This window comes from Monodelphis domestica, chromosome 5, assembly GCF_027887165.1.
Source record: "Monodelphis domestica isolate mMonDom1 chromosome 5, mMonDom1.pri, whole genome shotgun sequence".
Taxonomy (NCBI): domain Eukaryota; kingdom Metazoa; phylum Chordata; class Mammalia; order Didelphimorphia; family Didelphidae; genus Monodelphis; species Monodelphis domestica.
Window position 1 is genome coordinate 27631070 of NC_077231.1, and position 15200 is coordinate 27646269.

Here is a 15200-nt window from a genome sequence, read left to right on the forward strand (position 1 = left end):
ATGTTAGCTCGTCCCACCCATGAGCAGTCAATATTTTTTCAATTGTTTAGATCTAGTTTTAATTGTGTGGAGAGTGTTTTGTAGTTTGTCTCAGCAGATATATTCCCAAGTATTTTATATTGTCTCGGGTGACTTTAAATGGAATTTCTCTTTCTAATTCTTGCTGCTGAGATGTGTTAGAGATATATAGAAATGCTGATGACTTATGAGGGGTTATTTTGTATCCTGCAAGTTTGTTAAAGTTGTTGATTATTTCAACTAGCTTTTTGGTTGATTCTCTAGGATTCTTTAAGTAAATCATCATATCATCTGCATCTTGGTTTCCTCATTGCCAATTTTAATACCTTCAATTTCTTTTTCTTCTCTAATTGCTATTGCTAGTGTTTCTAGTACAATATGAAATAATAAAGGTGATAATGGGCATCCTGGTTTTACTCCTGATCTTATTGGGAAGGCTTTGAGTTTTTCCCCATTGCAGATGATGTTTGCTGATGGTTTTAGGTATATACTCTTTATTATTTTTAGGAAAGGCTCTTCTATTCCTATACTTTCTAGTGTTTTCAATAGGAATGGGTGTTTTATTTTATCAAAGGCTTTTTCTGCATCTATTGTGATAATCATGTGATTTTGTCAGTTTGCTTGCTAATATGGTCAATTATATGGATGGTTTTCCTAATATTGAACCATCCTTGCATTCCTGGTATGAATCCTACCTGATCATAGTGGATAACTCTTGTGATGACTTGCTGGAGTCTTTTTGCTAGTATCCTATTTAAGATTTTTGCGTCTATATTCATTAGGGAAATTGGCCTATAGTTTTCTTTCTTTGTTTTTAATCTGCCTGGCTTTGGGATCAGTACCATGTTTGTGGCATAAAAAGAATTTGGTAGAACCCCTTCTTGGCTTATTCTGTCAAATAGCTTGTATAATATTGGGATTAGTTGTTCTTTGAAAGTTTGATAGAATTCATTTGTGAATCCATCTGGACCTGGGGATTTTTTCTTAGGGAGTTCTTTAATGGCTTGTTCAATTTCTTTTTCTGATATGCAGTTGTTTAGGTAATTTATTTCTTCCTCTTTTAGTCTAGGCAATTTATATTTTTGTAAGTATTCATCCATATCACCTAGATTGCCTTATTTGTTGCTATATAATTGGACATAGTAGTTTTTAATGATTGCCTTAATTTCCTCTTCATTAGAGGTGAAGTCTACCTTTTCATCTTGGATACTGTCAATTTGGTTTTCTTCTTTCCTTTTTTTTTTAATTAGGCTGACTAGTATTTGGTCTATTTTATTTATTTTTTGAAAGTACCAGCTTCTATTCTTATTTATTAAATCAATAGTTCTTTGACTTTCAATTTTATTAATTTCTTCTTTGATTTTTAAGATCTCTAATTCAGTCTTCATCTGAGGATTTTTAATTTGTTCGCTTTCTAGTTTTTTAATTTACATGCCCAATTCATTGACCTCTGCCCTTCTTAATTTGTTTATACACGAACTCAAGGATATAACTTTCCCCCTGAGGACTGCTTTGGCTGCATCCCATAGGTTTTGAAAGGATGTCTCACCATTGTCATTTTCTTCAATGAAGTTATTGATTGTTTCTACGATTTGTTCTATAACTAGCCAGTTTTGGAGAATCATATTGTTTAATTTCCAATTAAGTTTTGATTTGTCTCTCCATGTACCCTTACTAATTATTATTTTCATTGCATTGTGGTCTGAGAAGGTTGCATTTATTATTTCTACCCTTTTGCACTTGTTTGCAATGTTTTTGTGCCCTGATACATGGTCAATTTTTGTGAATGTACCATGTGCTGCTGAAAAGAAGGTGTATTCCTTTTTGTCCCTATTTATTTTTCTCCACATGTATACTAACCCTAATTTTTCTAAGATTTCATTTGCTTCTCTCACCTCTTTCTTATTTATTTTTTGGTTTGATTTATCTAGTTTGGATAGAGGAAGTTTCAGGTCTCCCACTAGTATAGTTTTTCTGTCTTTTTCATCCTTGAGCTCCTCTAGTTTCTCCTTTAGAAATTTGGATGCTATGCCATTTGGTGCATATTGAGTACATATATTTACTCATTGTCTATACTGCCTTTTATCAGGATGTAGTTACCTTCCCTCTCTCTTTTAACTAGATTTATTTTTACTTTGGCTTTGTCAGATATCATGATTGCGACTCCTGCCTTCTTTTTATGAGTTGATACCCAATAGATTTGGCTCCATCCTCTTACTTTCACCCTATGCATATCTACCTTTCTCATGTGTATTTCTTGCAGACAGAATATGGTAGGGTTTTGAATTCTAATCTACTCTGCTACTCGCTTGCATTTTATGGGTGAGGTCATTCCATTCACATTCAGTTATGATTACTAGCTGTGTATTTTCCAGCATTTTGATTTCTACTCCTGGTCCTGCCTTTTCTTCTTTCACTATTTCCTTCTACAACAGTGTTTGTTTATAATTAGTCCCCCTAGTTCCCATCCTTATTTTACTTCCGTTTCTATCCCCCTCCCTTCTTATTCTCCCTTATTTTCCCCTGTAGTCTTTTTAAAATCCCCCCCCACACACACACACCTTGTACTACTTCTCTCCCCACCAGTCTGTTTTTTACCCTTCTACTCCCCTATAGGGGGCAAATGTATTCTCTGCCCCAATAGGTTGGATTGTTCTTCCCTCTTTGGGTCAGTTTCAAAGCACATAAGAGTTGAGTATTTCCTATCTCCAACCTCTTTACCCTTCCAGTGTATCGATGTTCTCCACCCTCCCACCATGAGCTACTTTGTGACATATCCATTTACCCCCATTTATTTCTTTTCCCATTTCTTTTAGTATTAGCCTCTTTTTTTTTTAGTTCTGTCTGTATACACACACACATACACATACATATAGGTATTTATGCATGCATATATCTATATGCCTATTTATGTCTTGTCCTTTTATCCTATACAGTTTTTCACTGTTCCCTCTAAGTGTAATTCTTCTAGCTGCCCAGGTGATAGCAACAGTTTTTAAGAGTGACCAATGACGTATTTTCTCATAGGGATACATATTTTACCTAATTGAGTCTCTTAAAATTTTTTTGTTGTTGTTGTTTTGTTTTGTTATTCTTTTCCCCCTCTTTTTTAATTTACCTTTTGATGATTCTCTTGAGTTCTGTGCTTGGACATCAAAATTTCTATTCAGATCTGGTCTTTTCCTCATGAATTCTTGGAATTCTTCTATTGTGTTGAATGACCATACTTTCCCCTGTAAGAATATAGTCAGTTTTGAAGGGTATTTGATTCTTGGTTGTAGATCTAGTTCCCTTGCTTTCCAGAATATCATATTCCATGCCTTTTGGTCCTTCAGTGTGGATGCTGCCAGATCCTGAGTTATCCTCACTTTGTTTCCATGGTATCTGAATGGCTTCTTCTTGGCAGCTTATAATATCTTTTCTTTGGTCTGATAGTTTTTGAGTTTGGCTATAACATTCCTGGGTGTTGTCAGTTGGGGATTAAATACAGGAGGTGATCTGTGGATTCTTTCAATCTCCACTTTTCCCTCTTGTTCTAGGATATTGGGGCAGTTTTCCTGAATAATTTTCTGTAGTATTATGTCCAGGCTTTTTCTTTTGTCATGGTCTTCTGGTAGACCAATGATTCTTAAGTTGTCTCTTCTCGAACGATTTTCTAAATCATTTGTTTTGTGAATGAGATGCTTCATATTTTCCTCAATTTTTCCATTCTTTTCATTTTGTTTTATAGTGTCCTGCTGCCTTGTGAGGTCACTTAATTCCAGTTGTATTCTGATTCTTAAAGACTGGATTTCATCCCTGACTTTTTGGTCATCCCTTTCCTTCTGGTCTGATTTTCTTTGGAGGTCATCTTTCATCCTCTTTACCTCTTCTTTCATCTCCTTTTCCTCATCTTTCATCTTCTTCATCTCATATTTTATCTCCTTTGCCTCATTTTTCAGCCAGTTGATTTTGGCTTTCAAGACACTGTTTTCTCATTTTAGTTCAAGTGCCTCTGTTTCCAGATGACTTATCTTAATTTCTAAGTTCTTTCCCCAATTGTCTTCAGCCTCTCTTAATTGTTTTTTGAGTTCTTCCACAGCCTGTATCCAATTCGCTGGGATTTCTGATTTATCATTTGCTGATCTCTTTCCCTCTGTTCCATTTGCTGAGTAGAAGCTGTCTACTGTAGTTTCTTTCTTTTTCTGTTGTTTGCTCAAATCCACCCCCTTTTTACTCCCTGTATTTGTCTGTGCTCTTGCTTGCAGAGAGAATTCAGTGGCAATCTCACATATCTTTATGTTAAAGGATTTCAGCAGTTGGGCATCCTAATACTTTGGGATTCTATTCTTTGGGATAGTTCTTGTGGATATTTGGGGCTTAATTACCACTTATCTCCCATAATCTCATATTTATAGTTTATAAACCTTAAACCAACATAGATTTTTGCATATTTATTTCCCCCATTAAAATGTTGGCTGCTTTAGAAGAAAGGTCTGTGTTTTTGTCTTTCTTTGACTCCATGGTACTTAGAACAGTACTTAGTACGTAGCTTTTTGATGTATTTAGCATCCATAACTATTTATTTCTCTGTTTAATTCAATTTCCAGAGAATTCCAGAGTTGAAAGGGGTATCAAGAGACCTCTAGTTCAACCCATGACTGAATAGGCACCCATTCTTTGACACCTGTAACAAAAGGTAACCCAATTTCTATCAAAAGTTTTTAATGAGCAAGAAGTTACACTCTCCTGAGGCAATCAATTATTTTATATACAGCTTTAATTGTTATGATAATTTTTTTTGTAATTTTATTCATTTTATTGACCAGATCTGGCATTTTATTGGTATTGGGAGGTCCATTGAAGAACTCTGTTCCTCTATTTAGACCAATACTTTCTCTGCAATTTTTAGTCTTAGATAAATGTAATAAGGAATAGTAATTGGTCTTAGTCAAGAAGATCTGGATTCAAAACTTCCCTCCCTCTTGTACATGCTAGCTCTGTGACCCTAGGCAAGTCAGTTAACAATGTTCCAAACAATTCTCTCTTCCTATATGAAATAGAAATCTCCCTTTTGGTAACTTCCCGCTGGTTCTGCCTTTACAAATGATTGTGGTATTGAATTAGAGGGAGCCTTTTAAGGAGAAACAGAGAAAGTTTTTAGAGTTGGCTTTTATGACCAATTTAATTCTCCTTACTCATATCTGAGGAAAAGTGTTGCAGTCTCTGTGTACCCCTGTTCTTTACTACATCCTACCCTAGTCTTCTCATTCTCTTTTGTTTCCTTTGATTCCAAGATGAGTAGATTTTTAAAAAATCCCTTGAACATAAACATGCTCCCTCAGAGTTGGGAAAAAAAAAACATGGACATAATCTCATTTCTGGAAGACTAATGTGGTCTTGGGAAAGGTGTTCTAAAAGCTTTTGGTGTCCCTGTCTTGTTCTGATCCCAAAGTATCTCCAAACCATATTGGCCCCTCTCTCAGCCCCCTCCCCATTTCTCTGTAGTTATAGTTGGAAAATAAAATTGTGATGATCCCCACCAGTTGAATATTGTAAGCATATACAAGAGAGTATTTAAGGGAGAAATCAGTGCTTCCTGTATGGACCCATATGACCTGTATGACTAATTGTCAAAAGAGTATTTCCTTCCAAGAATTCACATCCACATAGATTTCTTGCTCTACAAGTACAGAAAGAGATGCTGCTGGAGAAGGTATCTAGAGACACACACTCCTGACAATTCCAGATAGGTTTACTGAGCTTGCTAATCTTAAATATCTTGACAGGCGAATCAGACCTGGTGAACAATGTGATATCTTAAGTTCATGCTTTCTCTGAGATCCTTAAAATGTCCTTTCACCTTCATTTCTGGAAAAACATACATTCATAGGGTTTAGTCATGAATAATAATTAAACTCTTACCTATTCCCATATTATCAAACTACTGGGTAGGTACGTGTACCATCTCTGAATTTAGAGTTGATTCAAAATTGAACTTCCAGCCAGCCCTAATCAAGTGGGATATAGGTCCATTTAGAGCAAAAGAAAGGGAATGTTGTGGGTTAGAATATTTCTATATAGCATGTTCTAGAACAGAGGTTTTCAACCTCTCAATTTGTAGCAATGAGAATACATGATGCATATCAGGTATTTACATCCCGAATCATAAGTGTAGCAAAATTACAGTTTTGAAGTAGCCACCAAAATAATTTTTTGGTTTGGGGTCAGTACAACATGAGGAAGTGTATTGCAGGGTCACAGCATTAGAATGGTTGAGAACCACTGCTCTAAAGGAATGACAATATTGACCTGGGCAAGCAGCCTGTAGGCTCCTTGGCAGGTTCTGTACTAACCAGCATCTCAGGTTTTATCAGTTATGTTTAGGGCAGGCACTGGGGATCATTCAAGTGGCAAAAAAACCCAGACAAACCATATGCTCTGGGGAACCTATGAAGAAGATGCTAATGAACTTATGAACTATGAAGATCAGCAGCTTGGGAAATAAACCATAAATAAGGAGGTTAAGGGAAGAAGGTCCAGAGAGATATGGGAATAAGCTGTCAAGCAAGCATTCAAAATAACCCTGGAGTCTGGCAAGGGAAAAATGAGGATCAAATTCAGAATTTTGCTTTGTACTTCATTCTTAGCATTTCTCAATGACTTGCCATTTCTTATAGGAGTGAGATAGATATTGATGAAAGGAAATCTTGCGGGAATGTTTCTTTATGTTCTAGAACAATGTTGGCATCTGGCAATATCATAGGATTTAGAGCTAAGTATAAATAAAGATCTATAGCCTATTCAGGCCATCCTCCTTATTAGATGATCAAAATGAAGCTAGAATGATAAGTGATTTACTCAAGTATCCAAAATGAGTAAATCTTTTGATTGAGGGCTTGAACTCGTCTCCTTAGTTTATCTTCATCCCCTACTGTATGTAGTACAAGGGTACTATATTGCCATCATATTGGAGCAATACATTCTTCCTCCCAATCCTTAAAAAGAGAATTGTTGGGGGCAGCTGGGTAGCTCAGTGGATTGAAAGCCAGACCTAGAGATGGGAGGTCCTAGGTTCAAATCTGGACTCAGACACTTCCCAGCTGTGTGACCCTGGGCAAGTCACTTGACCCCCATTGCCTAGCCCTTACCACTCTTCTGCGTTGGAGCCAATACTCAGTATTGACTCCAAGATGGAAGATAAGGGTTTTTAAATTAAAAAAAAAAGAGAGAGAGAATTGTCCTCTTAATGATTCTCTCTAATGGAAAGCGACCAGAATTTCTGGTCAAGATTTCTTTGGTATTTTTATCCAGTCATTCTCCAGATCCATTTCTTTCCTAACTTAGCCTCTCAAAGTTTGTCATGTCTCTATGCTCTCCCTCCTGAAATAACTCACACACTAATGAGAAACTTAATGTGAAGCCTAAATCCATGGAAATGCTAGGAAAACTTTAACATCATGTTTCTCTAGAAAACATATAGATATGATAGACTTTTATATTTGATATGTACTATTAATATTTTCTCAATCCCTTTTGTAAGTCTAGAAATCAATTAAACCTTAAATTGATCTGATTTCTAGCACTTGCTAACCTCTGAGGTATAAATGCCTAAACGCAAAATGCAAAGTTGGCTGTCTTTATTTTAATAATTGACTTTGTTTTAGCTGGCTCCAGCACACTCTTTTCAATGTGACTTTGAAACTGGTTTAGATAACTGACCATTTTGTGAGGACAATCTTAGCTGAGTACAGAGAGGCTCATTAGCAATGGACTGGTCACAAGTTGATGAAATCTTTGATCATGATAACTGATGGAAACAAGAAAAACATAAGATGAACTTCAGTTTTGTGTGGCCTTTTATTACTTCTATAAAGATAGTGGCTGGTTGATGGGAAAAGTGCTGTATTCTGCTAATAAGAGTAACATCTAGATTATTCCAAAAGACTAACTTTGTTGTCTGTATTTATGTGAGACTCTAATTAAATAAGTCAGTGGAAAAACTTCATTATATCAATTTTGACACATTCTCTGTAAGTGTGGCCAGAAGAGAATATGACTGATAAATGGAAGCATAGCACATAGATTCTTCTTGAAGATACAAATAAAGGAAATGACAGAACAGATTTTATCAATTATTCAAAGCAAATGAGAAATATAGTTTCATGCACCATTTATTTATCTTTTATTTTAATGCTTATTATAAGTATTTTAAAAAAGACCTCCAGGAAATATTTGAAAGCTTACTTTCCAGTACCTGATACTGAGGTTAAAGAGATAGAGAAACCTCAAAAAGATAATAAGGAAAAATACATCTACAAAAATATTTATTGTAATGCTTTTTGTAGTGGCAAAAAATTGGAAAATGAAAGGGTGTCTGATTGGGGAATGGCTGAACAAATTGTGGTTTCTGATGGTGATGGAATACTATTGTCATGAAAGGAATGATGAACTGGAGGAATTCCATGTGAACTAGAACGACCTCCAGGAATAGATGCAGAGTGAGAGGAGCAGAACCAGGAGAACATTGTACACAGAGACTGAAAACACTGTGGTACAATGAAGTGTAATAGACTTCTCTACTAGTAGCAATGCTGTAATTGAGGACCATTCTGAGGGACTTATGCAAAAGAACACTATTCACATCCAGAGAAAGAACTGTGGGAGTATAAACACAGAACAAAAACATATGATCATGTGGTTTGAAGGGGATATGATTGGGATTTGGGTGTTAAAAGATCACTCTATTAATGGTTCTTTTAATAAATTGTGTTTGTTCTTCATACTGGAGATTTTATTCTGTTTTTTACTTAATTACTTGTCATTCTTATTTTCTATTTGAGTAGTTAATCCCTTTGAGACTGTTTCCTCCTCTTCTTTTCTCTTCTTCTTCCTTTACATCTCTAATTTGTTTCTTAAACTTATTTTTAAATTTAAATATAAATCTCTATTCAAAGAGGACTGACGATCTAAGTTATTAACTCCTTGTTAGTCATCTTTTTTTTTTAATTCTGGGAATTCTTTATTTAACAGTTGATTTTGGAATATTTGAAAGGGCAGTGGTGATGCCCAAGTACCAGTATGGCTTCAATAAAAACAGACCATAACATTGTCATTTTTAAGCAAATCTGAGAAAATATCCAGAAAATAATGATAGAATGAAAAAAATCATTTCCAAAATGAATAAAGATTTTAACAGTAAATTTTCCAAAATAGTTTTCTTCCTGGCTGTTTTGCAGGATTTTTTCTTTGAGTTGGATTTTGGTTACAATTTTCCTGAGAGATTTCATTTTGGTCTTTCTTTCAGGAGGTGACTTGGAGATTCTACTTCCACTTTCCTTTTTGGTTCTATGAGTTTTGGGCAGTTTTAAGATTTTAAAAAATATGATACCTAGGTTCTTTAAAAAAATTTACTTAGGGGGCAGCTGGGTAGCTCATTGGATTGAGAGCCAGGTCTAGAGATGGGAGGTTCTGGGTACAAATATGGCCTCAGATATTTCCCAGCTCTGTGACCCTGGGCAAGTCACTTAACTTCCATTGCCTAGCCCTTACCACTCTTTTGCTTTCAAAACAAAACACAGTATTGATTCCAAGACAGAAGGTAAGAGTTTTTTTTTTTAATTATTTAGCTAGTACATTGGTTCTGGAATTTTTCTCTTCATCTTGTTTCTAGGCCAGTTTTTGCTGAGAAGATATTTTATATTTGCTTCCATTTTCCCTAAATTTTCAACTTTGTTTTAATATTTTCTGTTATCTCATAGTTTCTATTTGGTTCATTCTAATTTTTAGGGAGTTATTTTCTTATGAAAGATTTTGATTACTCTTATGCCAAGTTGTTAATTTACTTTCCATGTCTTTCTTCCATACTTCTTTCTTTACTAACGTTTTTTTCAAGTGCTCATTTCATTTACCAAAAAAAAAATTTTTTTTACATTGTTGCTTCATTTCTTCCAGGAATTAGTTGTATGTTTCTTTTATACTTTGCTTGTAGATGTTTGGGAGTCATTCTCTTCTTTTGGGTTTATGTGGTGAGCTTCCCTGCTTCCCTGTCACTCTAACAGCTCTTTATGGTTGGATTCTTTTTCTTTTTTTCCTCATTCCTCTAATCTATCTTCTGACTTCAATCTTGGTGAGAAGAATGGGTTTGGGCACACTTCTGAAGGTAATGTCTAGGCTGCTGAAGTTGTTTTCTTGGGGTATTGAATATTGATTTATTCTTTTTTGTAGAATTTTATAGAAATTTCAAGTTGGAGATCTACAAGCTTTCACTTAAAGTGGTCTGATTGAGGGAAAAGTCTATTGCTTCCCCCTGGTCTGAATTCTTCAAATTTCTTAGCTGACTTTGGTTCTCAAAAACAGTAGACTGCTGCTAGACTTACCCATTGTTAGACAACTAGGAAGTTCTGCTGGTTCAGAGCCATAGAATGGCTGACTCTCCTTTGGTCTAGGTTTTTTGCCTTCTTTATTCATCTGTAGATTTCAGAGAATGTTAGAAGTTGGAACTGAGACTCTGTTTTGCTCTTAGGACCAAGCACTACTTACCTCTGGATTTGTTCCTTTCTCTTTAAAAGTTTCCAGGAACTGTGGCTACTCCTTATCCTGAATGTCTTTCCTTGGCAGAAGTCTTCTTTTGCAATTTGCCTTGAACCTCTGACCTGGGATGGGGTAATGTGTAACAAAGCTGCCAGATGGCACCTCTTCCAGTCATAGTGTTATGGGCAATGGAAGGATACCCTTTTGGGGTTCGGGAAGGATACCTTTTGCAAGCATGCAATGACTCCAAAACTTAGCTTAAAAACAAAAAGATATTTATTAATTTAGAAAGTAATGTTGAGAGTGGCCAGGAGGATAGCAAGGTGGAACAGCAAGATGGGGAGCAGTTCCTGGGAGGACAGCATGAATGGAGAGGCTGTTCCTCCATGGGGACAGCATGGATGGAGAGGCTGTCCCCCAGACGACATCAGTTCTGGGGTTTATATACTCTTTAGATGCTAGGTCCTGGTGTGGACCTGACCAGAGTGAGTGTTAGTCCCTCAGGCAGTTGGTGGGGTGGGGTGGTCATCTGACTGGGGTCTGCCTGGAGGCATAAGGATTCATTTCTTTGTCTATCTTAAATCTAGAGGACAAAAGAGGGTAAACATCTCGGGACCCTGGGTGGGGTCATTGGGTGTTTCTAGGTTAAGAGTCATAAGGATGCAAGGGCAATGGAGTTTCCCTGATAATAGTTGGCCTGCGTTTCTGGGGTACAGTGCCCATGTCAATAGTATGGGTCTGGTATTCCTTCTTGTCTCAGTGCTAAGCCTCTCCCCAGTTGCTGGAGTGCTCTGCCTTGGTTCTATACTCTTCACTGGATCCTCTTCCAGTGTCTGCAGGTGTTTCTCTTTGTGACAAACTGGGTCATACAAATGACTCGTGATTTTTTTTCTTTGAGTTTTTCAGAAAGTTTAAGTCTGGTGCATTTTCTAGACCTGTTTGGAAAACTGCATTACTTACTGTTATTCTACTATCTTGACTTTGCTAGTAAAGGTACATTAAAGATTAACTCTTTGTTACCAACTGTAGCAGCCCAGACATGAACAAATCTTGAAAATATATAGATAAACTAAAAAACCACACTTATGAGCAATGTGCTCATTTACCCTTGAGTTCAAATTCAAGGCAGTAACCTTGTAATATTCCAAACCATTCCCTAAGACTAACTCCAGAAGACTGACCAGTTATCTCAGTCTCTTTGTTTTGCTAATAACAATCATTTAACATTTGTTTCAGACAAGCTTTTGTGCCTTAGGTCAAATGAACTCCTGATCTGAGTGTTAGCTATACCTATTGTTTTAGGATTGGTGGTTGTATCTTATGATGATTATCTCATAATGTTAATTTTTCTGACCACTCCTTTGATGATCAATCTCCCCCCCCCCCCTTTCCTTTTGTTACCCTAATTAAAATCAGTATGTCCTGCTAAGAGGAAGCTCTTTACCACCAGAGCTCTATACCACCATAACTCTTTCCATCAGAGCTAACTCTCTATTAGACCTACTTTCTGTTGGAACTCTCTGAGTCTCTGGGTTTTTCTTCTTGCATTATGATCTCCTTTCCTTTGACTTTAACTCTTCACCCATATTCATTCAGTCTCTAGTTCCCCTTTCTGGTATTATATCCATGAGGAGTTTTAGTGAAGTTGGTGGACGGCTTCATTTTGGTCCCCAACATGGCTTCTGGACACTGCAAAGGAAGATTGTAGTTCAGGATGGTCAATGGACCTCAACTGGCCATTGGGGTGAGTCGCTGACCACTAGAATATAAGCTTTCTTCTCATACTTGTTACATGTACTTGTTAAAATCTTTAGGACAGAGACAAGGCAGTAAGGTACAGAGGCAAAGCTTCAGGCATTGATTAAGGTAATGTTGCAATGCTATCCTGAATTTCCAGAAGGGGTACTCACAGTATGACAATGGGATTTCATTGGAAAGACTTTAAAACAAGAACAAGAAAAGGGACTTAAATTTGTACCAGCAATTTGGCTAACTTGGAAATTAGTTATGACAGCATTAGAGGAAGAAACCATTTGGAAATCTTTGTTCCAGCCCGCCTCACTCTTAGACTTTCCTTCTAACATGAACACTTAATATCTTGCTCCACCCATCCCTCTGACTACTTTGTCTGCTCCACAGTCTTCACAGACTCTAGCCCACCCTCAGCTTGCCCTTCCTCTAGAACCTTCAAAGCCTGCTTATCTCCTGCAGGCTGTTTCCCCACTTTGCCTCACTATTCCTTTCCCTCACTTTCATACTGCAGTTGACTCTTCTATCTCTGCAGTAAAACCTCTCCCAGCTGTGATCAGGACCTCTGTAGGCACCTCTTTGCTTATTCCTCCTCCTTCCCCAACTTACACAACTTCTCTTGACTCTGATGAGCTTACTAATGATCAGCCTCAAACTCCTCCACTTCCACTCTGAAGGGTTATGATTATCCAAATCCTAGAGGAGAAAGTAGATAAATCAACGTCTCTAATAGAAATTAAGAATAATCCTGAGAATACAAAAGTAAAATTGGCAGAGCATAAAAAGTTTGAATTCTAGACTCTTAAAATGCTCAGGAAGAGTGTAATTCAGCATGGTAATGCAGCTGTCACCATGTCAGCCAGCAATCTCTACCGCCAGATCATTGGTATGAATTAGCTAGATCTGTGCTTAATGCCAAAGATTTCATTATATGGAAGATGTTTTTTCAGGAGTTATGTGAGGAATGTGAAGATGGGATTAACTCTCCTCTGCCCATTTTTAGATTTAATCATCAGAAGCGTAGACACCCCTCTTTATGCTTGAGTGTGGGGACATCTATAACCCACGTGTGCTAAAAATAGGTGACAAATCAGAAATCACTGACTGACCCCTGGGCAGTCCTAAGAAAATTCTAAGACTGTGATTGGTCCACGTAAAGTGGAGGAAGGCATAGGAAATGAGGCAAAGAAATGTCTTTAAAAGTAGTTATAATTTCCTTTGAGGGAGACTTCTTTGGTGTTTGGAGTTCCAGTTCCAGTTGGAATTCGAGTAGGAGGCTGGTGAAGGATTTGCTTCATGGACCTGAAACTCTGACATTGGTGAGGCAGCTCTTTGATCTTCCTTTGGACTATCACAGGAGTGAGTGAAAAGGCTGACTCCTTTCCTGGTTTTCTGGAGGGACTAGCCTCTGGAGAGGCCCCTCTCTTGGAAGAGGCTTCCTGGCTGGAGCCCTGGCTTTATTCATCACAGGGCCCTCAACTGAAGGCCCCTCCAGCTATGAACATGGTTGAGCCAGGGGCTGACTACAAAATATTTCATGTGTTAAGTTAAATACCTTACTCTATTCTCTTTCACATTTCCTTCACTTTCACTCTCTCTTCTTTTGTAAATAAACAACCATAAAAAGTCACTGACTTGAGTAATTAATTTAGTCCAATGTTTTAATTTTTAACCCTTACACGAACAAGTTAGGATCAATAAGAGTCACCATGTGAATATTACCTATGATGAATTAACTGGCACAAGTGAATTTGAGATTCTTGAAAGGCAATTATTATGTTCAGAACAAACCTTTAATCAAATTGCATTAGCTGCTAAAAGAGCGTGGCAACTTGTAACAAAAAAAGGTAATACTGTAAATTTCTTTACGGAGATAATTCCTCACCAAGGGGCTATAAGAACATGACAAGATATAAAAACTTTAGAACACAAAAATCCAATGGCAGTTCGAGTTAATAAGGCAATGCATGTCTGCTTTGTCTGCTGCAAAGCTGAACATTTTAAATGATCATGCCCCAAATTAAAGTATAGATATATACCAGAATATACCAGAAGTGTCCCAAAGGACAACATTGGGCCTCACCATATATTCCAAGAATACAGATTCGGACAGACAACCACACCACATTTAAACTGGGGGGCTTGTGTTGGGCCCCTTAAAATTTTGAGGCTCTTAAAATTTTTCCCAATAAACTGGAGCCAGGCAGAACTTTTCTAGGGCACAAGCGGCCAGCCCTAGGGGCTTTATCTTATCTCTACAACTAACTACATTTGTAGCATATGAAAAGGAGATCTGAGAGACTGCTGTAAATTCACTCCACCCAGAGCCAGAGAATGTTGCCAACCTATTGTTTGAAAGAAAAAGCCTCCCTTCTCAGGGCCTATAGAACTGCCCTGAGGTCATGAATAAAAATCGTAAGAGAGAGATACTAGTCACACCCAAAGCCTTTCACATTTTTTCAATTAGTAATGGCAAAAAGCTTAGGCAGCCTCATCTTTTCCCAAACAAATCTTTGCTAAATGCAGGGGTTAATATGAATGCAAATTTAAAACCAAATATTTCAAATTTATGTTGGACATAGAAAATTAATAAGAAAAGATTGATTATGTTCCTTTATGTGGAAAGTAAGACACTTTCTTGTATTTTTCATAAACTATGATCTCTTTGGGGAAGAGACATTTTATTTGTAATGGATTTTAGTCGAACTACAAGTACTACAACACCAAAAGAATTTTTAGCATCTTTAATTAGAACTCGCACTAATTTCTCTGGTATAATCACATGGCTTGTTTCTAAAGTTATTTGGACAAATTTATGGTCTTTAAAGGGACAGATAATCCAGCAAATTGATGAATTAATCCTGCCACAAGGAAAGCATAACACTTTTACCTTGTGTCAAAAATTTGTACCTCAAGTGCTG